General features: G+C 46.5%; 1 protein-coding gene across 3 annotated transcripts in view; it reads left to right on the top strand.

The window, feature by feature from the left end:
- Positions 1 to 26,396, top strand: part of LOC147726071 (epidermal differentiation-specific protein-like) — a 637,522-nt gene that overhangs the window by 608,541 nt on the left and 2,585 nt on the right. Inside the window, exon 1 of one of the 3 annotated variants that reach the window (XM_086960183.1) lies at positions 25,549 to 25,683. The exons of 1 other annotated variant lie outside the window; for it this stretch is intronic. The gene's annotated coding sequence lies outside the window, so the exon portion shown is untranslated. Of the gene's footprint in view, positions 1 to 25,548; positions 25,703 to 26,396 lie in introns of those variants that run through there. One more of the 3 variants, XM_086960185.1, reaches the window with a different exon arrangement.

Below are 26,396 nucleotides of genomic sequence, written 5' to 3'. Positions count from 1 at the left end.
GAGTTCTTCAACAAGATAAAAACTCAGCAAACCTGGAAATCCCCGCTTGCTGTGTTTTGATATAATGAAAAATGATGTAATGGAACTCTAATGAGCAACTGATAGCTATCACTTCCTAGTGACATCTTTAATTGACGTCTTATGTCCAGCAAACTTGCGTCAAACCAGGCACCTGTCAGGTATAAATACTACCAACGTTGCCTTAAGCAATTGCTGTCGTGCACCCTGTTGCTGGTGTCCCATTGCTGCTGCATACAGTATGCTGATGCTGCTGCTGTCCCCTTGGTGGTGAAGCTACTGATACCATTATCGCTGCTAAAGCGCAAACGATGGTGTGGTAAGCTTAGGAGCTGAACAGCCGTCCCTCTGCGAAGAGCCCAGCAGATTCCAAGCTGCCCGCGGACGCTGTCCCCCTCCTCCTCCCGACGCGCTGAAGAAGAGACGCTGCCTTTCTTCTGCTGAGAAATCCAGCTGCAGCGTTTCCGGTCTGCCCTCGTGGGTGACTGGGATATTGAGTGCCCCCTGAAGGAAATACCAGACTTCCATCATTCTATTCAGAGGTATGGTGTTGACTAAACCCTTAGATGAGAATTCTTGAAGCAAACCTTGGCAAAACCAACTTAACTTAAAGCTACTTACTTACTCCCCTTCCACGTGTTAGGCTTAGGTCAGGCACACTGGGGTAGGCGTAGTTAGAAGCACCAGTTGAGTATGTTAGCCTAATGTATATATGACGGTATATATGTTTTATTACTTTTAAACCATTGTATGGCTAAGAAACCATATCAATGCTTTTACAGTTCTATTTCGCAATACTTATCTTACTGTACGTACTTTTTATAATAACAAGTCTTGCAATTGTGGCAATATATTTCTCTTGTACGAGAAGAAAGAATGTTAACCCTTTATTGACAAACGCCCGTCTCTCTATTCTCTACATCTCGTGAAAGTAAACTGCACTAATCTGACTGAGTGAAATACATGTCTATTGTTTCACACGACCCTAGAGATTGACTCTTGATCTGAGGAGCAAAGTTGTCATGTTGCACGGTTGTTGGAAGGCTGAATCCCTTCTTGTCTGTGCCAGGGAAGCTGATCACTTCCCATGCAGAGAAGAAAGTTTCCAGTGACCTCTGAGCTAGTTGGTAACACACCCAATTAAGTTTAGCATAGTCAGTGGAGGCCTGAAATATCCGCAGTTCCACGTCGATACTACTGTTTATGTTATTCCAATGCGCAGGGCCTAGTGGGAAACTAGGAACTACACTACATGGCGCCCAACGTTTGGTAAGGCGATAAACTAACAAAAGACGTTAGAGTAACTCAGTCGTGCATATTTCACACAGACCCCTTTCTCCCGTAAATACTCCAATAGACGTCTGGAGTGGGTGAAAGGTTAAAATCCGCCTGAACTCAGTAGGAAGAGATTCCTATGTAAAGCTCTGGTTTATTCAACGTTGAAGGATACAGTGTTCCAAAATATTGTGCACCTAATCTTTGTCTCCTTGGAGACCTACTCTGCAAACCTTGCATTTTAACAATGCCAGGAGAAAACGGAACCTCTGGGGCCGCAGCAGATGCGACTCAGCAAGGTCCCGAACACACAGACCCGGGTGCAATTATCATACCGGTCCACTTAAGAAAATCAATAACGTTAAAACTTATAGAAAACGGACTGACACCTCAAGGTGGTACAGTAATTTTCGTGATAGAGGCTCACGAATATCGGCAGACAGAGGTATTTTATTCATGGATAAATTTTCCAGCGGCAAACGCTAGACCAAAAGAGTTTCACTATTACAAAATAGAGGAACCTCCGGAAGAGTACGCTCCTTTCGAGGAGATTGAAATTCCACTTAAATTTCAAGAGCACCTGCTCTGGATTAATGGCGCCCTAAAACATAATGATCACATTACCAGGCTCGGTCCACTAGGTAGACCAGGAGCCACGTGGCCGGTTCTAGCCAGCTACACACCACATCCGGACATTGTAAAAATGTCTAAAGAAGAGCTGTTAGTACAGCTAAAAACATTAATTAAAATACATAGGCAATTAGTCCAATATGTAATGCGGACTGCAACAGTCCAGCCAGCTGTTAATGTACCACAGCTGACCCCTCATCAGGGGAACACTAATAAAATCACACCACAGAACATACAGTCATGTCTTGGTAAAACACCCGTAAAACGGGAACAGATTCCTTTCTGGTTAGCACAGAAAATCACTCAAATAGAGGCAGTATTTCCTGATACTACCCCTATAGAGAAACACAGAATCTTGACCATCTGCCTTCCAATGGGAATCGCACCACACGTGGAGGACTGCGACACTTGGGGTACAGTCTTTACTTCCATCTACACAAAAACACACAGTGTTCCGTCTATGGCGGTAATACCAGAAGTGCTAAAACAGATTCAAAATGAATACGGTCCAGAGCCCGCTTTAACTCTAGGTATGAAATTACTGAAAGACTTCAAGCAGGTCTCGGCTATATTATTAGCCAACATAAAAGGAGAAGCAGCATCTGTGGCGATCCGCCAGAAGTTGAAGGAAACAGATATAAAAGATCCTGTCGAGCTTGCAAAAATCATAGAAAAATGCTATGAAGAATTAGGTAGAGACAGCTTGGGTGGGAAACCAGTAAAGCCCCAACTGCTCGAAAATCCTGAAAAATTATTCATTAAAAATAATTTAAACACTCCTAAAAAGAGCTGGGATGGAAATAAACAATCCACTCCCAAGGAAAAAGTTTTCCAGTCCAGAGGAAGGTCTCCTCGACGGAGGGAAAGAACTCCGACTCGAGAACACCAGTCTCCCCAGGGGGAGCCCTCTGAGAAAAGATATAACCTCAGAAATAGGGATAATCTGAAAAAACCTGATAGATATCAAAGTATTCATACACGTCCCTCTCGATCTTTTCCACAGAATTCGGAAAGAAGAGGACGGTCAGACCCAGGATAGCACACCAAGTCCAAAGACAAGGAACCTGCTCAGAGTAAAAAATCTCAATTTCCTAAAAAGAAGGTAGCCAGTATTAGAGTAATCAACCATGCAGAGAATACTGAGGACACAGTTGAAAAACGGGGAGTGGGCATTGACAATGTTGGACAGTGCAGCAGAAATCAGTATAGCGCGCAAGATCTTGATGAGTCATCTGGAGACAGTGGACACGAATGAATTCATTCAGGTTGAAACTGCCGACGCCAGACTTAGCGAGCCCCATAAAATATACAAAATAACATTGCGTATAGAGGGTGATAACTGAAGCAGGTGAGGTGCGCGACACTGAAGCAGGTGAGGTGCGCGTGAATATATTTGAAATTTGAATGAAGCGCTGCCGTTAGTTTTCCTCAGGGGGCAACACAAAGAAAAATGAGAATTTTACAAAAACAAAGTACAATCATTGCTTGGCCAAAAAAAAACACTGCGAAATTCAGCAAAAAGTGTAGCTCCTCTTAAATAAAATACCTTGGAAAATCACTGAAAAATGTATTTGGAAGAACGTTGAAGGAAAAAAAAGCCACAATTTAGACACAGGTCCAAATAAATTACATATAGGTGATGACTGCTCTAGAATAATAGAGTAAAGACTCTGCTCTCGTAAATATGCTTATCACGGTGCCACTTGACTCAAACAGTTGGGGAAAACAGATAGTTTGAGTTGTAGAAAGTCACTGACTGATATAAATTACACAGAAAAATGCAGAAGGGTGATCAAGCTGACTGTAACTCTGTGAAAAGTATGTCTGAAGAGACCGGGTATTGTATGCCAGGCACTTGAATAAAGGAGATCCACTAACACACAGCAGTCATTTGATGAATAGAGTAGTGAAGCCAAGACAGAGAAGTAATATAAAAGAAGAATCACCGAGCTTGCAAAAAAGTACTGGCACGCCCGAGTTGAGGCTGACCGTGTCATTTGTCACTGGTGGGGCTGGGGCTGCCAGCAGGTAATGATATAATGGTATAAGCTTGGGTTCTTTGATGAAATCGTAGTAATGAATCCTTAGATGCTGAGATGAATCCTTAAATGATAGAAGTAGAAGAATTTCTTTGAATAATATGTCCATTGAATTGCGCAGGAAAGACCAGATTGTCACCAATGTTACAAAGTATGGAAGTCCAGAAGAAGTTAGTTCCAAGAAGCTTTATTGAAGAATAAGTTACAGAGGTATAATGTTGTAGCCAGGATGGTAAGTAGGCCTGTAAGTATCTCTGTAAGTACGCCCCACCTGGAGCATCCCTCCTAGCTGCTCAGCCTTCAGTCACCAACTGATTCAGTTCACCCATCCAACATTCCATGACATATACAACATTCCACACACACTCAGGCTGAACAGCAAGGGGAAGAAAGAGAACAGAGAAGGAGAGAAACATTCACCTTACTACACATCTCCTGGGGAGGCATAGAATTCTGATGCATTCCCAGCTGCATTAAACATTGTAAATCTGTAAGTGAGTCAGGTTCCATGGAAGTTGTGTGGAAATACCCCAGCAATAACCATGGAACACCCCTGTCATGCAGAGTAGTGCATGAAGGGGCCTATCTTTACAAGGCCACGAAAATCCACACAGGGTGGCTTTATGTGGACTTATACATTTGGGCAAGCCTATTTTGCTGCTGGTGCACCAAAAAAGTGACACACCAGCAGAGCAATGGGCTTGTAAATACAGCCCATAATCAGGGGAACCACACCTATAGTAGCTGACTTTCCATGATTGATACAATAACACACTTGATTTGCTCGATCCTGCACTTTCCCTGTGCTCTGACATAGGCACTGATTCTTCGAAAAATGTTGCATCTTCATAAGACCCCTCTACTCCCCTACTATGTCAATAGCTTTATCAAAAGATGAATTCTTACAAGTAAGTAAGCACTCTTATATTTTCTTTGAAATGCACCTTACCCCTAATTTATCCCTAATCAACTGTGAGATAAAGTCACCAAATTTACATTTTGCTGTGAAGACTTTCAATTCTGTAACAGAGGCATCTATCCCTCGGAAGTCTGTAAAACAAATGATACCTATGTACCACTAAATTCTTAGTTTGTGAAAGATACTTATCTAACTGACTACAGCTGTGTGTAGCTGAAATGAAAGTCTAAAAACCTTGGGGCTCATTAGTATGGCGGGCGGACAATACCAGTGGGAAATGGGACCGCCCGCTAAGGGTGCAGCGGTCCCACACATCCCATTAGGATGCGCCCGCCACACTGCCATGTGCATCCTGCATTTCTGACATTGCAATGCCAGAAATGCATGTTGTGCTTTTCAATGCACAACGTGACAGGCACCGCGCAGTGCCTGCCATGTTGTACATTGAAAAGCATACCCCCCATGTGCACCTTCCATTCCCCAGAGACCCTGGGGGCCCGCAAAGGGTCCCTGCAAGAGATGCCTGCATGCCTTTCCATGGCGGCAATGCTGCCACGGAAAGGCATGTTCCCGCCCACATCTTAATATGGCAGGCAGTGTCTAACAGTCACTGCCACCATATTGAACCCTTTTCCACCCGGTCGACTTGTTGACCGGGCGGAAAAGCGGCGGAGGGTCTTTCCATCCGCCGCAGACCCCCCAACCATAGTAATATGGTGGGGGGTCTTTGCAGCAAGGATGGCGGGTGGATTGCCCCCGCTGGGCCGGCGGTGGCCCCTTGTTTTCTGCTTAATTAAGAAAAATCTTGAACCTGCCCCGAAAAGCTTCAGTGCCATAACAGAGTGTTGCAATGAATTTGGCTTTTATTGCTGTTAATAGTGGTTTAAAGGTTTGGGTTTGCAAATTTCAATGTATTCACTGGAAAGCTGAGAATAGGGACGCAATTCTTGTTTTCACTAAACTCTCATGTATGTTGTGTGACAGCTGGTCTTGTAACCAAATGCTATGGTATTTGTATGATGTACCTTGGTGAATTGGTTTCCCCTTCGTGACCAGCTGCCTTTCTTATTTATTTTCCTGCCAAAAATCACTACCTGTGTTTTTGAGAAATTAATAGCCATTTCATTCTAGATACGATAGATGTTTAATTGGTTGAGTAGCCTCTATAGGCCCATCCCAGTTAAATTAATAAGGACAAGATCATCAGCGTATTGTAGTGAGGCTACTTTCCAGGATGCCAGTCTTGGTTGATGATGATTAGATGTTTTTCAAATAAGCGCTAAGATCTACCAGAAACAGATGAAATATGACAGGGGCCAAGATGCAGCCTTACATCAGGCCTCTTTTTATTGCAATTTTTTTTTTTAATTGGTGTTTTGACCAAGCTTAACCTGAGTCCAGTTATTCATAAACAAAAGTTTATTAATTTTGAGGGAAGTTCCCAAGTGCACAGCTTTTTCCATAATAGAATGGGATTGGCATGGTCAAAACCTTTTTGAGAAATTCACAAAACATGCATGTAGTAGTTGTTTCTTTGACACGCATTTGTTCAGAATCATATTGAGAGCTACCAAATTGCATATAGTACTGGCTTTTGATTGGAACCCTGTCTGATTATATGGAATACAATTTTTCATAGCAGCCTATTCTTCAAGTACTGTCAATATGAGTACTGCAATATTTTGGAATCACTGTCCAGTAAGGCTATCATTCTGTAGCTCCCTGGAGAAGCACAAGGGCCCTTCTGTAGAATTGAGCCATATCAAGTGTCCAGGATAGTTTCTGTGGCCAAGCAAATCTTAAATAAGATTTGAAAGCGGCTAATCCAGAAATCCTGATCTTCTTTGTATATGACCCCTGCAATGCTATTTGGGCATGACGCACAGTTACCCCTGCTTTTCTCGATTGTTTTTGTGATTTGACTTTGTGTGAAGGACAACATTGTTTCACGTGAAACATTAGTTGTGTTAATTGACCGATTGGCTTGTATGTCAGATAGAATGGCTATATGAACCTTCCAAGCTTCTTCTGTGATGTTATTTGCCGCTGACCCAGTGCTGTGATTTTCTAATTAGTTTATTAATGATCTTAATGACTTTGAGTTGTTTTTGCATGCTTGAACTATATAATGCAACTCCTTCTTTATATTTCCCTCTATCACTTCAGACTGATTCAGATTGAGGTGAGCACATGTGTATTATGCAGCAGTGAATGAAACGCAACGAAAACGGGGTAGGTGCCATGGAAACAAGCAGAACAATACTTGCTGGCATGAGTCACCTTGAAAAAGCAGCTTAGAGAGCCCGCTTGTGACCGAGCAGCAGCTGCCCGCGAATAAAAAATGTTATGGAATAGAAGGTAGTGTCGCTGGCAGCATGATGCCGTTGGTAGCCGAGGACCCGTTCTGGTCAGTAGACACAACCATAACCAAGTCATAAGTTTAATTAGAATAAAAAAGATATTTAGGATCAATGTGTAACACTACTCACTTCTTTCAAAGTCATGAGTATGCAAAATATTCCTGCCTTAATCCCAGCATGTTGCTCCTCACAATAGATACAGTCACTTTCTGGCTCAGCTGCAAATTAAACTTTCACACAAAGACTCTCCAGCTTCATGGCAATTCAGTAGTCATCTTCTTCACACAGGGTGGGGTGGGGGGCGCGAGGTCTCTCCCCCAGGCGGATTTGGGAGGGGGAAGGTGGTGGAGCAGAGAGTGGCCATTTGCTGCTTTGGGCTGCCTGGGGAATAGCCCAAAGGCAGCCCAATTTGAATCAGGTAGTCCAAAGGTATATAGTGGGGGTCGGCACTATCGGAGCCACCATTTTAGGTACTGGTGACCTGGTGGCTGGGAGCGCTGTAGCTAGGTTTTTCTGGTGGTTGGCTGTTTGCTGGTGCCGTATTTCATCGATTTTGCAATGGCTTGTGATGATGTGCGTGTTCTGGAGGCCATCCGCCAGATGAGTGAGGCAGGGTGGATGGATTTGCTGGTCGGATCGCAGGGCAGGGCGCACCCGGCGAGGCGCGTGTCTGCCGGCGTGACGGCAGCCGTTCTGGCCTGTTAGCCGCCACGCAAAACAGCGCGTGTTCAGGTGAGGGGCCAGGGCCGCGTTGATGCCGGGGGCGCGGCCCTGGTAATGGAGGCATCTGCGGAGGGGGCCGGGTGTCGGGCGGGAGGCAGGGGAGGCTGAATTGCTCAGCTGGAGGTTCTACGCCACGAGGGAGCGCTGCCAGTGGCTCCTCGCAGCCGACTGGCAATGAGGACGACCGCCCCGGTCCTTCGGGGGCGGTCGGTGCTCAGGAGGCGGGGTGCTGCAGCAGCCCGCGTGTCTCCCTGGGAATGAGGCCGGGCCACCTTTGAAAGCCACGAGGCGCGTGGAGGGGGAAGGGCGTCTCCCCTGATTGGAAACCGGTGGAGTCGGCGGCCGTGGAGGGAAGGGGGCCCAGCAAAGGTGGTATGAAGTCAAGGAGGCCTGGGGGAGAGGAGGAATGGCATCACGGAGGCTTGGGGGAGAGGAGGAAAATGCTTGAACGTGGCAGGGGATGAGGGGGCAGGGGGACACGCAGGGAGGGGGGAGAGTCCTTCACCTACGAGGAGTGGGCGGTGCCTGGGAGGGGAGAGAGGGCGGCAGGGGGCTCGAAGGGGGAAGAGCGGGGATGCGGGGCTGGCCCGGGGGGGGGCGGAATTGGATGCCAGATACAGGGGGGAGTGCAAGAGGGGTACCAGGGGGTATGGGGAGAAGCACTTGGGGGGTGGGGAAAGTCCCCTCTTCTCTTGGAGTCCGACAACAGTGGGAGGGCATGAGGCTGGTGGCACCTGGGAGGAAGGGCGGGAGGCGCGGGGGACGGGTGAGGGAGTTGGGCGTCGCGATGGGGAGGTGGTGGGTTATTCGGGGTGGGGGGATTTTGGGTCTTGCAGGGAGGGGGGAAGACGGGGTTGGGAGGTTGGGGGGCATCGTCAGAGGAGGAGGGGTCCGGGGTAGGGGGGTTGGTGTGGAGAGATGAGAAGGAAGGTAGGAGTTGGGTAGAGGGCCAGGTGGATGTTGGTGGGGCATGGGCAGCACGCGGATGGGGGGTGAAGGGGAGTTGAGGAGGCGGAGGAGAAGTGCAGTTTGAGGGACCCAGCACACCGGACCTACCTTTTCTCTTGCAGGAGGACGGCCGCCGAGGGGTTGCTGACTTGGCATGGCTAGGGACGTCCCCCCAAAGCCAAGGTAAATGGAGGGCTGAGCCTCCCGCGGCGTGCCTGGCACCGGCAAGGGATCCCGTCATGGCCAGCCCAAGAAGGCCCGTAGCTGGCTCGCCGACCACTCCACCCACAGGGCCACTATGGCTTGGGGGGCACCGACGGAAGAGGACCACCATGTCGGATATTTTTACTAGCTTAGGAGTGGTGCAGGAGGAGTTTTCGGTCTCCGGCAAGGTGCAGTCGGCGTCGCCGGCCGGCCGGAGTTATGTGTTTGGTGGGGTGAAGTTGGTTGGAGATGAGGACAGTTTGGAGGAAGGGGAGTTGAGGGATGACGAGGGTGTTAGGGGGTCCAGTAACGGTGTTGGTAGTTTCTTGCAGGTGTCAGAGGGCCCGGGGGAGAGGATGGGCCGGACATTTTACTGGGAGAGGATGGCGTCTCTGGACCGGAGGGGTGATGAGCAACATGTGGAGTGCTTGGCAGCAGGTAATCGAGGGGGTGCGGCATATATGGTATTGGTGGCGGTATGGGGAGGTTGCGGATGGGGGGATCGGATGTGGAGAGGAAAATATGTGGTGGAGAAAGGAGTGGGCCCGGATGATGGGGCGGTGGGGTTGGTGGGAAGGTGCTGGAGGAAGTCCACAGGAAGGCAGATGTGGGGCCCTCAGGTTCGGGGCAGGCGGGCGCTGGCGGCACTGGTGTAGAGGAGGCAGCGTGCGTGGACACAGCAGGGGCGGGCGGATGCTGAAGGTGCGGCAAAGCCAGTGTGTAAAAAGTTGACGATTAAGCGGCTCCAGTATATGGGAGTAACATAGCCGCTGGGTGCGCACTTGATGATGTCCACCAAGGAGCGGATATGGAAGGGGAGTATGTTGAGCTGCTGAAACTGTTGCACCAACAGGTGAGGGCGAAGGAGGGGTGCAATTAGAATGAGTACGAACTCCAGCAGAGGCCGAAACTGCCTCTTAAAATGGCTGCATTTTTAATTTTCGCCAACGTTTATTGTGAAAAATTTCCAGAGCGATCGGTGTCCCTGTTTAAATACATGGAAGGCACAGATCACGGGGGTGGGTACGCATGGGCTCAGTATGATGAGGAGTTCCGGGCCCGGATGACGTGGGACCCCGAGGCGAAATGGGGGGAGTTAGATTCCGATTTATGTCAGCACACCATGGGGCTGGAGGGGTCTGGCAAGACCATATTTACGGCCAGCGGGTTGCCCAATATTTACCAGCCCTTTCAGGGTGCCCCACCCGTGGAAGGGTGGGGGCAGGGTCCAAAAATCAGTCCGGGTCAGTGGGGTCCTGTTGGCATTATGATTAGAGGGCATGTGCTAGGGAACATTGCCGATTTAAACATGAATGTTCTGGTTGCGGTAAATACGGCCACCCGTGGTTCGATGTTGGGGTGCCTCGGGGCAGCACCAATCAGGGCAACAAGGGCAGGCTGGTGTGCGGTCGGGGAACACCCAACAATCTGGAGGTGGCAGAGGAGGTAAGGGGTCTGGGCCAAAGGGCTTGTTCTCCAGTTAAGGTAGATTGTTTGCTAGCTGCCTGACAGGGTTACACGGACAGTGGGGGCGCGGATCGATTACGGACTGGGTTTTTGGAAGGATTTCGTTTTGGCTATGAGGGGCCACGGCTGAGGAGATGGGTTGACATTTTGAGGTCTGCCAGGGAGCACCTGGAGGTGGTGCAGGGCAAACTGGATAAAGAAGTCAGTGAGGGCCGCATGGCGGGACCCTTTGAAGACTGGTAGTTGGAGGATTTGATTGTGTCCCCCATTGGGGTGGTGCCCAAGAAGGAGGCGGGCAGTTTCGTCTCATTCAAATTTGTCATGGCCTGAAGGTGGCTCAGTAAACGATTACATTGATGAACAGGAGACCAAGGTGTCTTACTCACCGATTGACGCTGCCAAGGCCCTGGTGGTGGCTGCGGGTGCAACGGCGAAAATGGCAAAGTGCGACGTCAAGTCGGCTTTCCGTCTGCTTCCGGTCCACCCAGATGATTGGGGCCTACTGGGGATCCAGTTTAGCGGCAGCTGGTACGTAGACAAGGCATTGCCAATGGGCTGCTCGATGTTTTGCGTGCTTTTTGAGTGTTTTAGTACGTTCCTGCAATGGTTTTTTACGGAACGGACGGGTCACCAAGGAGTTACTCACTACCTGGATGATTTTCTCTTGGTCGGGCCCCAGACTCCACAGACTGCCAGGTGGTGCTGGACAGGTTTCAGGAGATCATGGAGGACCTAGGAGTGCCATTGGCACAGGAGAAGACAGTGGGGCGAGGCACGAAGCTGTCAATCATGGGCAAAGAGTTGGATTTGGTGTCTATGGAGGCCCTGTTACCAGCGGAAAAGAAGCAGCAGATGAGGTATGTTGGCAAAGCACAAAGTAACAGTTTTGGAGGTCCAGGGGCTGTTGGGGCACCTCAATTTTGCTTGCACAGTTGTGCGCGTTTGGTGGACATTCTGTAGAGGTTGTGGAGGTCCTTGGCGGGGCGTATGCCCCCGCATCACCACGTGCGGTTGTCCGCAGGCATTCGCAAGGATTTGCGGATGTGGCAGTTTTTCCTGCAGCATTTTAACGGGGTCCCCAATGCAGAGAGGGCAGGACCTGGTTTGGGATGTCCAGATTTTTTCGGATGTGGCAGGGGGCGATGGGTTTGGGCTCTACTGGCAGGGCAGGTGGTGTGCGGAGAAGTGGCCCCCGGAGTGAGCGGGGGTGGTAAGAGCATCGCGTTCTTGGAGCTTTTCCCTCTGGTGGTGGCGGTCTCACTGTGGGATGAGGTTTTGGCCCAAAGAAGTGTGACCTTTCATGTGGACAACATGGCTGTGGTACAGGTAGTGCATTGCCACTCTGCCAGGGATGAGCAGGTGCTGAAATTGCTGAGGGTGTTTGTGTTGGGTTGCCTGAGCCATGACATTGTTTTTCGCGCGGTGCATGTTCCTGGGATCAATAATATCATAGCGGGGCTTTGTCTTGTTTGCAGTAGAGGAGATTCCGTGGGTTAGCCAAGGACACGGATCGAGACCCAACATGCATGCCTCTGCAGCTGTGGTACGTAGGCAACACAGGATGTTGCAGCTGGTTGTAGGATCCTTGGCGGAGTCGACGAAGACAACGTATGTGCCTGCATTGGGGGAGTTTGTGGCGTCCGGGGCATGTTGGAGGGCTTCGGGGCAGGAGAGACAAGAAGATGTGGTACAGTTTATACTGTCACTGATCGCCAAAGGCCTATCGCTGATTAGGATACCGGGCAAGCTGGTGGGGATTGCCTTCATGGGCAAACTCGTCGAGGATGCTGGAAGGTTGGCCCAGGAGTGTGGGAGGTCTGGCAAGGTTCGGCTACCCTTGTTATGGGCATTGTTGGGGAGGGTAGAAGGGGCCTTGCCTTTGGTTTGCAGGGATGCGAAGGAGACTTGCATCTTCGCTACCTTAATGGCTTGGATGTTTGCGGGGGCGTTTCGGGTGTCTGAGTTGCTGGGGTCGAGAACCGGTACGGGGCTACGGTGGTTGGAGGTGAAGTTTCGGAGGGAAGATGTGCGACTTTGGTTGGGAATGTCTAAGACAGATTAGAGGAGTGTGGGCAGGTGGATAGCGTTGGGGCAGGAGACCGTGGGGGAGGTGTGCCCAGTACGGTCGGGTCTGCAATGCTGGGCGAGTGAATCGGCAGAGGGGTTGGTATTTTGGCATGCAGATGGGCGGGGGCGTTGGGGTCCCAGCTGTTGGTCATGTTGCGGAAAACGTTGGATCTGCTGGGGGTGTAGGGGAGGAAATATGGCACGCACTCATTTCGCATTGGCGCAGAGTCAAAAGCGCACAGGTGGGGGTTGGGGGTGAGGGGACATCATGCACTTGGTGCAATGGTGATCCAATTGTTTCCAGCGGTACGTGGGCAGCGATGAGGCCCATTGAAAGAGCAGTTGTTTTTTGTGAACTATGTATTTACCCTTGTTTCTCGTTTCAGGTTCTGTGGCTGGTCCCCTTGCCCGTGACATGGTGGTGTGGATAGTGGGCAACTCCTTTGTGAAGCGGGTCCAGGTGCAAGCACAGAATAGGTATTTTGGGGGAAATTTGGGGTTTAACCCTGCTCTTTTTAAAGTCCAGTGGTTTAGGAGAGGGGGTATGCGGTGGAAGGAATTGGTAGGTACGCTTAATAGACTGTTGGCAGCAGGTCAATGTTCTGACGTGTTGGTTCTCCACTTGGGGGAGAACGACATGGTGCAAGAAACAGATTTGGTCTTTATGAGGACCATGAAACGGGACTTGGAGGTACTTCGAAGGAGGTGGTCGGGGTGTACAGTGGTTTGGACCGAGTTGGTCCCGCGGAGAGTCTGGAGAGGTGCAGTGAAGCCTCAGGCGGTGGATATGGCCAGAAGGAAGATTAATGTCGAGATGGTGCGTTTTTGTGGGCACTTGGGGTTTTCACACGTCTGGCATCGGGAAATTAGGTATGACACACCGGAATTGTTTCGAGGTGACGGGGTTCACCTTTCTCGCATGGCCATGGACCTTTATTTGTTAGAACTACGGGAGGTTTTTTCCAGGTTGTTGGGTGTGCATCGGGAGTGAGGCATCAAAGGGGCAGGGTATCAGGGCTATGGTTACCGGGATGAGGGGGGCAGGAAAAGGAGGAGGCGATGTAATCACCTACCCTTCCGCCTTTTCCAGGGTGGCGGAGTTATTTTTGAAGTTGGCCAAGTTTGGCTGGAGTTTGGTAGTTTATCGTTAAGTTTGGGGAGTTGGTGAACAGAAGAGGAAAAAGGTTAAGTTAAGGTTAAGTTTGGAAGTTTACATTAGAGGGAAGTTAGTTACAGTTGCAGGAAGGAAAATAGGATTGTAGATTCTTTGGAGGGTTGGAGTTATAATGTATGTGATAAGATTGTATATTATGTAATGTATTGGAAGTTCTATATTGTATCATTTGGGGATCCTGGGGGTGGGGGGAGGAAATGTCAAGGGGTCAGGTAATTCGATGTTTAGAGAGGTTTTAGTTTTGTAAGGCAAAATGCCAGTTTTTAATAAAGTGTGATGTGCACCTGTTTCAATGAAGCGGCTGTTTACACACACAAATGGTTGTCAGTGCTGCTTGCCCTCCTTTCCTCCCTCCCAAATCAAGTGAAACAATGTGGTTTTGGGGGCAGCCGAGCCCTGCGAGTTCTGTCCCCGGGGAGATTTGGGAGGGGAAGGTGGGCGAGCAGGGAGCGGCCATTTGCTGCTTTCGCCTGCCTGGGGAATAGCCCAAAGGCAGCCCAATTTGAATCAGGTAGCCCAAGGGTATATAGTGAGGGTCGGCGCTATCCCAGCCACCATTTTAGGTACTCTTGACCCGGTGGCTGGGAGCGCTGTAGATAGGTTTTTCTGGCCCCTCCCACCCTCCCTGAGCTCATGGTTTTTGGGGAGGCGTTTTTGTAGGAGGTTTTTGGTTAGGGGGCTTTTGTTGGAACAGGTGCATAGGGGTGATGTTATGTAATGTTGTTGCTTTGAACAGGTGCTGGCGGAGTTGTTTTTGAAGTTTGCCAAGTTTGACTGGAGTTTTGTAGTTTATCGTTAAGTTTGGGGCATTGGTGAACAGGAGCGGGGAAAGGTTAAGCAGTTTGGAAGTTTACATTAGAGGGAAGTTAGTTACAGTTGCAGGAAGGAAAATAGGATTGTAGGTCTTGGGAGGGTTGGAGTTATAATGTAGGTGATAAGATTATGTATTGGAAGTTATATATTGTATGTTGCAGGGTGGGGTTTTTTTATCATGTGGGGATCGTTGGGGTGGGGGGAGGAAATGTCAAGGGGTCAGGTAATTTGATGTTTAGGGACGTTTTAGTTTTGTAAGGCAAAATGCCATTTTTTAATAAAGTGTGATGCACACCTGTTTCAATAAAGTGGCCGTTTACACACACAAATGGTTGTCGGTGCCGCTTGCCCCCCTTTCCTCCGTCCCAAATCACAGCGTGAAACAATGTGGTTTATTAAGCCAAGTAAAATATGTCTACATCAAAGGGGCATGGAAGTAACTGGCACTCGAATGTAGCTCTTTGGCATTTAGTCACATTCCATGATTCATCAACACTCTGCTTAACACATCACCACAAACACCTATTACAAACTTGGCTCAGCGACATGAACCTCAACAGCTTTGAACCTAAATTTAGCAAAGCCAAGGTACTTAGATTTATCCAGGACACAAAACTCATCCTGCAGGAAGAAATTGCAAAAAACACGTAGCAGGTATACCTACTGTCCCTACTGGAGAATTGAAAACTATTCCTTTCTGAAAGTGACTTTAGAACATCGGTTCAAACACACATTCTCCCAATGGCAGAAATTCCCTTCTCCACATCTTTCCAGTCTCACTACTAGCCTCAGTTAAGGACATCCTGCAAGCCACAGAGCCTGAAGAAATAAAGCCATATCACCCCCACAATGATGGAGATTTAGTGGCTCCTCTTGCCGCCCCACACCATCTTTCAAACCAGTGCCACTACCTACAAAGCCTACACACCTAACAATTGGTTCAAGGGAAAGGTCGCTTAAAATGTGCAATTCAACGCAGCAAATTTAGAGTTGTAAACAGTAATAAATGATTGTCTCTGGTTCAGGGTTGTTGGACAGCCCTTATGGTTGGTAATGATTACCTTCAAAGCCATCCTTACTGGCTCCTCCACCTATTGGATTAACATGCTCACCACCTTGGGGGACTTTTGGCACACTGACCACCAGGACACCATCAGGCTTGACTAGGAGGAAACATGGCGGCTGGCTGAGACGCCGGTCAGGAGCTTAGCGAGGGGGAGCCGCTTCACGTAACTTTCACTCACCACCGCTTGTCTTGGTTTATTTCTCCTCTACTAGGGCAATCCGCTGATTCAATGGAGCATCTTTCCAGGCATAACTATTGAGGTTTTTGGGGTAAAAGGTGGCACGGTGATCTTATCCTTGGGTCGCGGCGACAGGAGCACTGAGGGAGCTTTTCTGTTCTCTGCAGCTACGTGGAAGGGAGGAGAATAGAGCTGGCAGAGTCAGCGCAAGCAGTTTGTGCTTGGAGAAAGGCTCTGCAACATTGGCTGAAAGCAAAACAAGGGTAAGGAGGTAGGTGACCTGAAATTCCTGTTGGGAAAAGGGCTGAATTACAATGAGAGAAAAGGCAAGGCAGGCACAAATGGATATGTCCTTAGGGTAGAGCCACAACATGAGAAACAAGCAGGACACAAGCAAATCATCCCTAAGAATACATAGAGGTCACACACCAGCTGTCTGACAGGCGTTCTACATTAAGATCATGCATTTGCTCACCTTGGGTACTGGAAGAGGGTGGAGAGGCTGGTAAAACTTCCCCGCAACCCACAGTGAAGCTGCAGGTCAGTCGGAGGAAAGTAAGAACAAATACAGGTATCAACAGAGACCTGCACCCTCTATCTAAAGAGACCACTACTAAATTGATGAAGGCAGATCTGTTTTTAGGAAAAACAAGCAGCAGTGACCCTAAACCCCCAGAGAATTACTCCCTCACTTAGATCCTGTTTCAAGCTTAGGATTGATGCAGGAAATGCTGAGGGAGATATAGCGAGTATGGCTAGTAAAAAGAATTTCCCCCAGCACTTAGCACTGGAGAACGGAGTAAAGAAATACAACATAAAGACTACTCCTACCAGTGAGTCTAATGCTCCTTCAGGTCCCTCAGTTCAACCAATTGTCATGTCGCAAAATCGATTCTTGAATATGGAGGGATTACCCCCCCCAGGTTGGAGGTGAAGAAGATGATTCTCAGTACAACATCAAGGAGCCAATGGGCTTACTATCCCGGAGGGAGTGGGTGAGAGCATTAGTAGTTTGGATAGTAAGAACATATTGCAGGAGATGCTATGCCGCCTCTTTCTTGAAATTAAAGAACGCTTTGATAACTCTGAGGCCAATCAGAAAGAAATCCAGGGAACTTGCTTGAGCCTGGAGGGAAAGATAGAAGTTCTTGCCCTACGAACACAAGAGTTGGAGTTTGGTGTTCAAAACCTACAGACTAAAGCCCAAACGAACATACAGGAAGTGGAGAAGTTAAAACAAGGGAGAGAGTCCTATTGGAAAGGCTCGAAAGACTTGAAAACAATGCCAGGAGAACTGATATTAGAATCCTAGGTGGGGCTGAGGGGCTGGAAGGATCAGACATAAAATCATGTGTGATAAACTTGCTGAAAAGTGTGTTTCCAAAGTAGGCTTCTTAATTAAACTTATTAGCAGAAATTCAGAGAGTACATAGAGATCCTTTAAAAAAACAACTCAAAAGATCCTTGTGAACTTTCTTTTTTAATCGGTAAAAGAAAAAATCTTGGGGTTAGCTCTAAAAGAAATATCACATCATGCAATGGGTGCCTCCTTCAGAGTCAGGTTGGATATCTCAAGGGAGACAGCTGATAGACAGTGGGAACTGGGTAATAGAAAGGATGAGTTAAAGAAACTGGAGGCACCCGTACAACTGAGGTCCCGGCTGTGAGAAGTTAGCCTGGCATATGATGTCCACTAGTTCTAGTGGGCACCTTGCACTAGTCTAATCGACCCTTGTTGATGGCGGTTGTAAAGTCAACCTTGTAGAAAGCTATCCTAGTGGTAGCATGGACCAGCAGTCATGAGGCTAAGACTTCAGAGAGTGTATTAAGCAAGTTGTTTTACCAATTCAATTCCCTTCAGTACCAAATGAAAGGACACCACACAAGGTATATATCAAATATTTATGTATTTATTCTAAACACAACCCCTCTGCATTCACTATGAGGTCAGAGATAAAAATACAATTCAAGTCACTGAGTTAATATACAATAAGTTGCACAGTATACGTTATGCCCTAGGGACCTCACAAACCATATAATAAAATAGTGGTATAAGAACCACAAGAGAATTAGAAAGCAGGCATGGGGCCTGTGGAATCGCTTAGGCTACTAAAAACAACCAAAGGTTAGGAAGTAGGAGGCCCACAGGAAATGCGTGCAGTGCCTAAACACAGGCGCTGGTTACCATTGACTTTCTATGGGAAATGTAGAAGTTACAAATATACAATTTAAGGACACTTCCGGATGGACTACGATGGAACCCTTTTAAACTAAGACACTTAGAGAGTCAAGACCCATGGGAGCACTGGAGTACTCGTGTTACCTCACCCAGGGAAGGTGGGTGCATGGGTGTCTTTTTGTGTCGGGTTTCATCGTCGTTTTCAATGAAGAGCTGCAAAGAAGTGCTGCAGGCGACCAGAGGAAAAGTGTCCGGGGGGATCCAAGGGTGGATCGAAGATCTGAAGAACCTGAAACCAGAAGGGACAGAGTCTGGGTCACTTGCCAGTGACCAGGGCGGTGATAGGAAGATGCTACCCGATGTCGGTGATTTCAGGTGAAGATGTGAAGTTTGTCTCTTCAGCCACGAGGATCAAGGGGCATCGACGACAACCATGTTTTGATAAAGCCAAACCAAAGTTAGCATTAACCGCGAGGATTATAATGCATTTAAGAGTATATGGTATAGCTATGTCATAGAATAGCTATAAGGAGATGGTTCTGAAAGCTTCAGAGGGGCTCAGCTCATACTAGGGCACCCTCATCATATAAAACCAAGCACTCTGCCTCCAGGATTGTTAAGGCCTACCATAGGAGTGACTTATAGGTGTATATGTGTCTATATGTATATATAGATATAGGTATACTATATCTAAGTAAGGGGTGATTACACCACCTTACCCAGTCTGTGTGAACAGATGTGGTGTCAGTTTGGAAGGCAAACCAGGGGTGGCACAATACATGCTGCAGCCCCTGGTAGGTCTAGGGTGCACCTATGCCCTGGGTACCTATGGTACACTATACAGGGGCTCACAAGGGTGATCCAGTAACCAATCTGGTATGTACTTAAAGTACATGGTATCAATTTTATATGGAAAGCAGATAGACTGGGGCCTGAATAGCAGGGTCCGAGACAACTAAGTCGAAAACCAGCAAAACACCTGGAAAAAAGTGGGGGTAACCATACAGTCAGATTCCACCTTCCTACACCTGCATTTCTAAAGTGATGTGGCAAAATAAAATGCACAATTTCTCCAAACCGGTAGAGGTGGATACATTTATTCAGGAAGTGAAATTAGGGGATATAAGTAACAGATACAAGGCAGGCAGCAGAAGGAGGCGATGATGAAATAGGTCATCTGGTTCCCCTCCGGCATTAGCTCAGTAGGCAGCAGGGATGCCTATAAAAATACATATTCCTGGGTGGGTTTCCAAGGGAGAGTGCACAAGTGGTGGGGAGCAGAGGGAAAACATTTAAAAAAAGAATTTTGTCCTCAAGTCAGTGATGGAGTGCCTGTTATAAATTACCAAAGAGAAGGCTTATTGGGATACCAAAAGAGGAAATTGAAGAAGTATGAATAAGGAAACTCTGCTTATTCTTTGTTGGAACGTGAATGGGTTGGAAATTTAAAGAAGGTAGAGAATGATAGTGCAATATTTAAAAGACCAAAATGCCCAAATAATTATGCTTCAGGAGACTCATCTTCTGAGACAAGTATGCAAGGAATTCTTCTCTAGACAAAGATGGATAGCAAAGTGGATATCAACTGACCAAGCTCATCGGACTAAAGGGATAGCAATAATATTAAAGCCAAACTCTGAGATCGAGCTAATTAGGAACAGAGCAGATGAAGGCGGGCATTGGATAATTGCAGAGATTAAAATACCCCCTGTGACATATACATTAGCAAGCTATTGCAGCCCTAATATAGATGATGTAACACTTTGACAAAGCTCTTCCCTAACTTGGTTGATTTTCATTCTCCCATTTTTCTTGGTGGAGATTTCCATGTCCTATTGAATAACGATATCGATATGCTGTCAACTAGAACTTAAATTACCTCCCCAAAGATGAGGGCATACATATTGGATATGATGGAGAACTTTAATCTTTGCATCGTTTTCCATAGCATGGAGGGCAAACGTAGAGGTTATTCCATTCATAGTAAGAAGAACAGGCATTTTTCAAGAATGGACTACCTGTTCATGGACAAGAAAGAAGTGAAGTTGGTAGTCGGGATGGATAATTTGCCTATAGTTCTTTCGGCTCATGCAGCATTGTTATTAAAAATTGAGAGAAAAGATATACGTACAATCGGTAGGTGGACAGCGAACAGAAGGAATACGTCACAGCCCGAGAAAATAGAGAAGGTGCATTGCAATACTGAGGATATTTTATCTTGGAACCAGGGGTCAGCCCACGTGCACTTAGTATGGGATATATATAAGGCATGGTTAAGCGGTATTGTAAAAAATTTAATAGTAAACTGGGCTAGGAAATAGATAAAATACCTACATGAAATAACGGAGGAGATAGAAAACATTGAGAAGCTCTTAAAAGATAGCAAAGGCTTGGAAGGAGTAAGGGAAGAGTAGGCAGATAAGCTGGAAGGTTTATGCTTGATGTTTGGAACTAAATTGGAGGAGAAAGTAATTCAACAGTAGCAGGTAAGCAGATCCCGGGACATTACACAAGGAGAATGTTGCAGGAAGCTTTTAGCATGGAAAGCAAAGTTGGACAGAAATTTGATAGGGAAGATTAAAGAAGGGGAGACTGGGCTCATAGTGGAGGAGAGTGAAAAAATCAGAGCTGCATTTGCTAACTTCTTTTAGGTGCTATATACAGAAGACCTAGAGGTAACAGAGCATGAAATACAAGGTTGATACATCACACAATATCACGATGAAGCCCAGCTTTATCTAAAATTACAAATTTACTATTTCTTTGGCTTTGTCTGTGACACAGCGCTCCGCTGCCTTATATACAAATACGACATACATACATACATATATGGTAATTCATGCCACTATATGTTAGGTTAGGTGACTGCGTGTTATGTTTTGCCATTCAATGGCTTGCTAGGCTATGATGTGATCACAGCTGCCTCTCTCTCACTTTTGCCAACCGCTGAGATACCAGACAAGGAAGAAAAGCAGGTAATGTACATTTTTCATCTTTTTGCATGCACCAAACATAAATATGTGTTGCTTTATTCCATGAATAAATGCTGATGGCACTTTTTGTAAAAACCTTAAAAGGATGGAAGACAAGCCAAAAACTGAAAATTTTCCATGTATTCATCAAAATAGCATTCTGACTCTAAGGCTTATAAGTTCAGTGCCTCCTTGCAGCTAAACGTATGTTAGGCAAACATCAAATCCTGAATGTCCCATAGGTTTTAAATGTTCAACACAGCCAAAACATGTTGTTTTGTGTCAGCTTGTGTTAGGTGGCAGCCAATACTGCATCGTGGCCCAGAGCACTAGCTGAAGATCAGCCTTTCCAGCAGCAGCAAAAACCTCCCAAGCAATGAGGACAGACAACATGATCAGCACAGGAAGCCTAGTAAAAGATTCTCTGGCCCATGAACCAGATGCAAGCACATAGATCACCATAATTATCAACACAGACAAGTGTTAAGTTATTATGGTTCATGTTTTGTTATTCAAGGTGATTTTGAATGACATAATGTTATTTCATGCTATTCTTTGCATTTTTATTGTATGTTTCTCATAGAGCTCAGTGTTGCTTTCAATACTGTGTAACATGCAAAGCTGTCTGAAAGACAGTCCAATCTGGGCTTACAAGGTACACCCTCTCAGGGATGGTATCTTTTTTGAGTGATCGAATCTTCCAGGTTTCCTCGGTGAATGACACCTCAACCTGTTTGGCCCTCAGCTACGGGGTTCCCCATAGCTTAGCCCTAAGCCTAGCTTCATTTAATATCTATGTCCACCCTCTAGTGGATTTGGTTGAATGTTTTGGTCTGACTTTGCTTTCCCATGCGGATGACTCACACACTATTTTTGCTTTTCCGTTCACTCAGGATTTTAATTCTGAGGCCCTAAACTCCTGCCATAACCACATAGCCATATGGATAAACAACTCATTAAAATGTAATGGTAAAAAAATGAAGTTATGTTGTTGGGGAAAAATCAGTTCTTATGTGGCCCTCAGCATTGACCTAGAAACCTGTGTGCTCTCGCGCCCCAAAAGCTGAAGAATCGTGGCTTCCGTTTGGACAACACGTTGTTGATAAAGTCACAGGTTGTGAAATTGGCCGCAACATTTTGCCGTGTTGAAATGGCAGAAAAAAATCCCCGGGCTTCTTCTAATTCCAGCACAAAGGACAACTGTTCAGGCCCTCATCCTGTCTAGATTAGATAATTGCAATGTCCTTTATTTATGAATTCACGAAGCTTCTATGAGAAGGATGCAAGTGGTCCAAAGCTCGGCAGCCGGGCTGCCTTACATGCTCCCCAAAACTGAATGAGCCTCCTCTCCGTTGAGGGAGCTGCACTGGTCGAGAAGAGGATACAATTCAAGGTTCTGTGCTTTGTGCACAGAGCCAGATCAGGAGAGGGCCCTTGATATCGTCATAGTCTGGTGAGACTCCATCAACTGGCTTGTGCCCAATGATCTAGTGATCTTCCACTGTGCATAGTTCTGAAAGTGAAACAGACCCATATGAGGAGCCATTGTTCTGCCTATTTGGGCCCAAAGCTCTGGAATGAATGGCAGCTTGCTTTGAGAAGGTGTACTTTACTTTCCGTTTTTTGGAAACAGCGGAAGACCTGGGGCCTCATTTATGAAAAGTGACGCATTGCTGCAAGAAAGCAGCTATGCGTCACTTTTCATTGTGCTCTCCTTGTGACACCAGTGATGCGTCATACTGACAGTACGACACATCATGTCGCAAGGAGTTACAGATACATTAGTATTTCTGATTGTCGTGTTCTATCTAGGACCCCGATCAGTATTGTGATCTATGCCCCTATACGGCTATTATCCATCCATACCCTATAATGGCATAAACGATCAGAGCCATATTTCAGAAACTCGCCTCTGCAGCTCATTACAGTATATGACACAGCAGAAGCCACTATCTAAGATTCCTAGATTACACACCGAGTTCTTTCAACAGATAAAACCCCCAGTAACCTGGGAAAGCCCCGCTTGCTATGTTTTGATTAGTAATAGAACTCTAATGAGCACTGTAAGAACGACCGGTTCTTAGTGACATCTTTATTGACGTCTTATGTCCAAAAACTTACGTCAAACAAGGCACCTTCCAGGTATAAATATTACCAACGTTGCCTTAAGCAAACACAGCGATGGTGGTGATAGAGAATACAGGAGCAGAACAGCTGTCCCTTGCAGAGCCCAGCAGATGCGAGAAGCCCACGGATGCTGCCCCTCCTCCTCCTTGACGCGCTGAGAAAGACGCTGTCTTTTCTCATGCCGAGAAAATCCAGCCCCGGCGTTTCCAGCCTACCCTTGCGGGTGACTGGGATATCGAGTCCTGAGAGGAGATACAAGACCTCCAACATTCTATTTCAGAGGTACAGTGTTGACTAAACCCTTAGAGAGAATTCTTGCAGCAAACTCTTGGCAAAACCAACTTAACTGAAACTGCTACTTACTTACTCCCTGCCACGTATTAGGCTTAGGTCAGGTACACTGGGGTAGGCGAAGTTAGAAGCACCAGTTGAGTACGTTAGCTAAATGTATATATGAATGTATATATTTTATTCATTTTAACCATTGTATGGCTAAGAAACCATATCAATGCTTTTACAGTATTATTTCGCAATCCTCCTTTTACTGTACGCACTTTTTATAATAACAAGTCTTGCAATTTTGGCAATTCATTTCTCTTGCATGACAAGAAAGACTGTTCAATAAATAATACCTTTTATTGAAAACGCCCGTCTCTCTATTCTCTGCATCCTGGTGAAAGTAATCTGCACAACTGACTGAGTGAAATAGCTGTCTATTGTTTCACACAACTCTAGAGATTGACTCTTATTCTAAGAGCAAAGTTGTCATGTTTATGCGGTTGTTGGAAAACTGAATCCCTTCTTCTCTGAGCCAGGGGAGCTGATCACTCCCTATTCAGTCAAGAAAGTTTCCAGTGACCTCTGAGCTAGTTGGTAACAAACCCAATTAAGTTTAGCATAGTCAGTAGAGACCTGGAAGACCGCACTTCTACGTCCACACTGCTATTTATGTTATTCCAATGCGCAGGGCCTATAGGGAAAATAGGAACTACACTACATGATGTATCTGTAATCGCAAAAATGACGCATTGTCACAAAACTCTTGCAACTCCAGCAATGGTTCATTTCACATGGGCAAATCCCATGATAAATGTGCCTCCGTCAGTCTTAAGCCTGCCATGAGGCAGGCATAAGATATGTACGCATTTGTGTCCTAAAAGTGGGGCAGTGAAATCTTATAGACTTCACTTCATTACTTCTACGACCCTTTCTTGCTTGGGAGCGCCCCCCCTGCATACATTATACCTGGGGCAGGTATAATGTGGTGCAGGGGTTTACAAAGAGACGCATCTACCTAGATGTGTCACTCTGTAAATATGGCGCAACATGGCACATTGTTTACGCCGCTGGTGCGTCACGAAAAATAACGCACTGGTGGCGCAAAAGTGAAGCAAATGCCATAAATAAATCCCCTGGTTGTTTTAGATGCACACTCTGGCTGCACTCCAACTTTCTTCATGCACAGGAAAACTCCAAGTGGGGGGATGTTGCGCTATAAAAGCTTCAATAATATTAATATGTTTTCAAGACTATTTCTCCCTCTGTAAGGTCAGCACATGCTCCCCAGGAAAGTGGGATAATTTGTAAGACTTTTACAAGACATTTGCAAATAGAAAATGCATGTTGACAGCGGAATTAAATAGTGTCTTCCTCCCCAAGGTCATCGTTTTCAGGGTCAAAGTGAACCCTATTCTCTGTTATTGTTATTGCTTCATCGAAGGGAGTGTAATACATTCTTTAAACGGAAAAAAATAAAAATGATGAAGATACCAGAGCAGTAAGATGACGTCATATGGCCTTTTTGATCCCGAGGTGCAGACTGATGCTGACTCCTCCAAATATCCATTCACTCTACAGGTCCCCCCTCCGGAGGAACTATTGTCCATTAAAAGCAATTTATGGGCGGAAATCAGGAGGAATGGGTCTCTTTGTTTCATGAATAGCTTTTAAAGTCAGTATAATCTCAGCTGAGTTTGGGATAATTCCACCACAACCAATTGTGCTTTTATAATTTGTTTTCTTTGGAAGCATAACTGACAAATCTAGCCCCTAAACTGATGTCAATCAGTGTGAGCAGAGGGTTCAGGCTTAGCTTTCCTTCCCGGCTCGGTATACCCACCCTGGAAATGCCGACATTTAAACTCTTATCCACTTCAGAAGGAGTCCTTTTTATCAACTTATCCGTGTTGCAAAGTACACGAGAACGCCATTGCTGTGAACATTTCTTGTGAATAAAGCTTTGCGCAATCCTTATCTAAGGTAGATATCTCCTTTTCCCAGGAATGACACATGATCTGTGGGTGGAATGGGGCCACTCCTCTTCCTCCCACTCTCTGCCTTTCAGAGAGGGCTGAGAGGGTATAAAAGCACCCAGGTGTGGACAGAGAGACAGCTGCTGGTTCTCCCAGAGTGACCCAGACTGCCAGTGAGCTCTCAGCCTGAGAGACCGCCTCCTGCTTCACCTGAGAGTGCCAGAGACAGCCAGGAGCACAGACTGAGAGCCAAGCTGCTGCTTCATCCGACGGTGAGCAAAGACTGCCAGGGTGTCGTATTATATAATCATCGCATTTATATAGCGCTTAGTCCCCCTAATGAGGCGCTGATGCACTTTACCCCGAGCACCATGCTGTCCCCGAACCAAAGGCTAGTGGTTAATCAATTGTCAGTGATTATTGTTAGTTACTGGGATTAATGTAGGGTGCTCAGGCAAACTAGTCAATGCATTCTTTCTAGTTTCTTTGTGGTAGATTAAATTAATAGAAAAGGATACAAGGAATTAAGTGGGGCTGGTAGGGACAGTGAAACTGTGTGTGCATGTGGATGGCCCTGAATTGCAGCACTTCGTCTTGGCATGTGAAATGCCAAGATGCAATCGATTGTAATGTCACCATTGTATTAAGTTTGACCCAGTGTTTGCCTGTCTGTATCAGAGTTCACATATGACGTAATGTGGCAGGAACCCGGATTCAAAGAAGAAGATTGTAAAAAAGAATGTAAAAAAACAAAAACATTGATGGAGTCTGTACACTATCGGCCACATGCATCATTACACCCGTTTGCGATTCCTAAATTTAGAAATCGCAAACTGCAATGCATGAAAAATTCGAATTTTTTTTGCGATTCGGTATTTTTCCTTAATTACGATTCACAATTTGCTAATCGCAATTAAGGAAAACCCTTTCCATAGGAAATGTAACTTCAAATGCAATTTACACACACACATGCCCCAAGGGCATG

Source organism: Lissotriton vulgaris, chromosome 3_1 (genome assembly GCF_964263255.1).
Source record: "Lissotriton vulgaris chromosome 3_1, aLisVul1.2, whole genome shotgun sequence".
NCBI classification, from domain to species: Eukaryota; Metazoa; Chordata; class Amphibia; order Caudata; family Salamandridae; genus Lissotriton; species Lissotriton vulgaris.
Note: the sequence above shows the minus strand (reverse complement) of the source record. Positions and strands in the feature narration are given on the sequence as shown.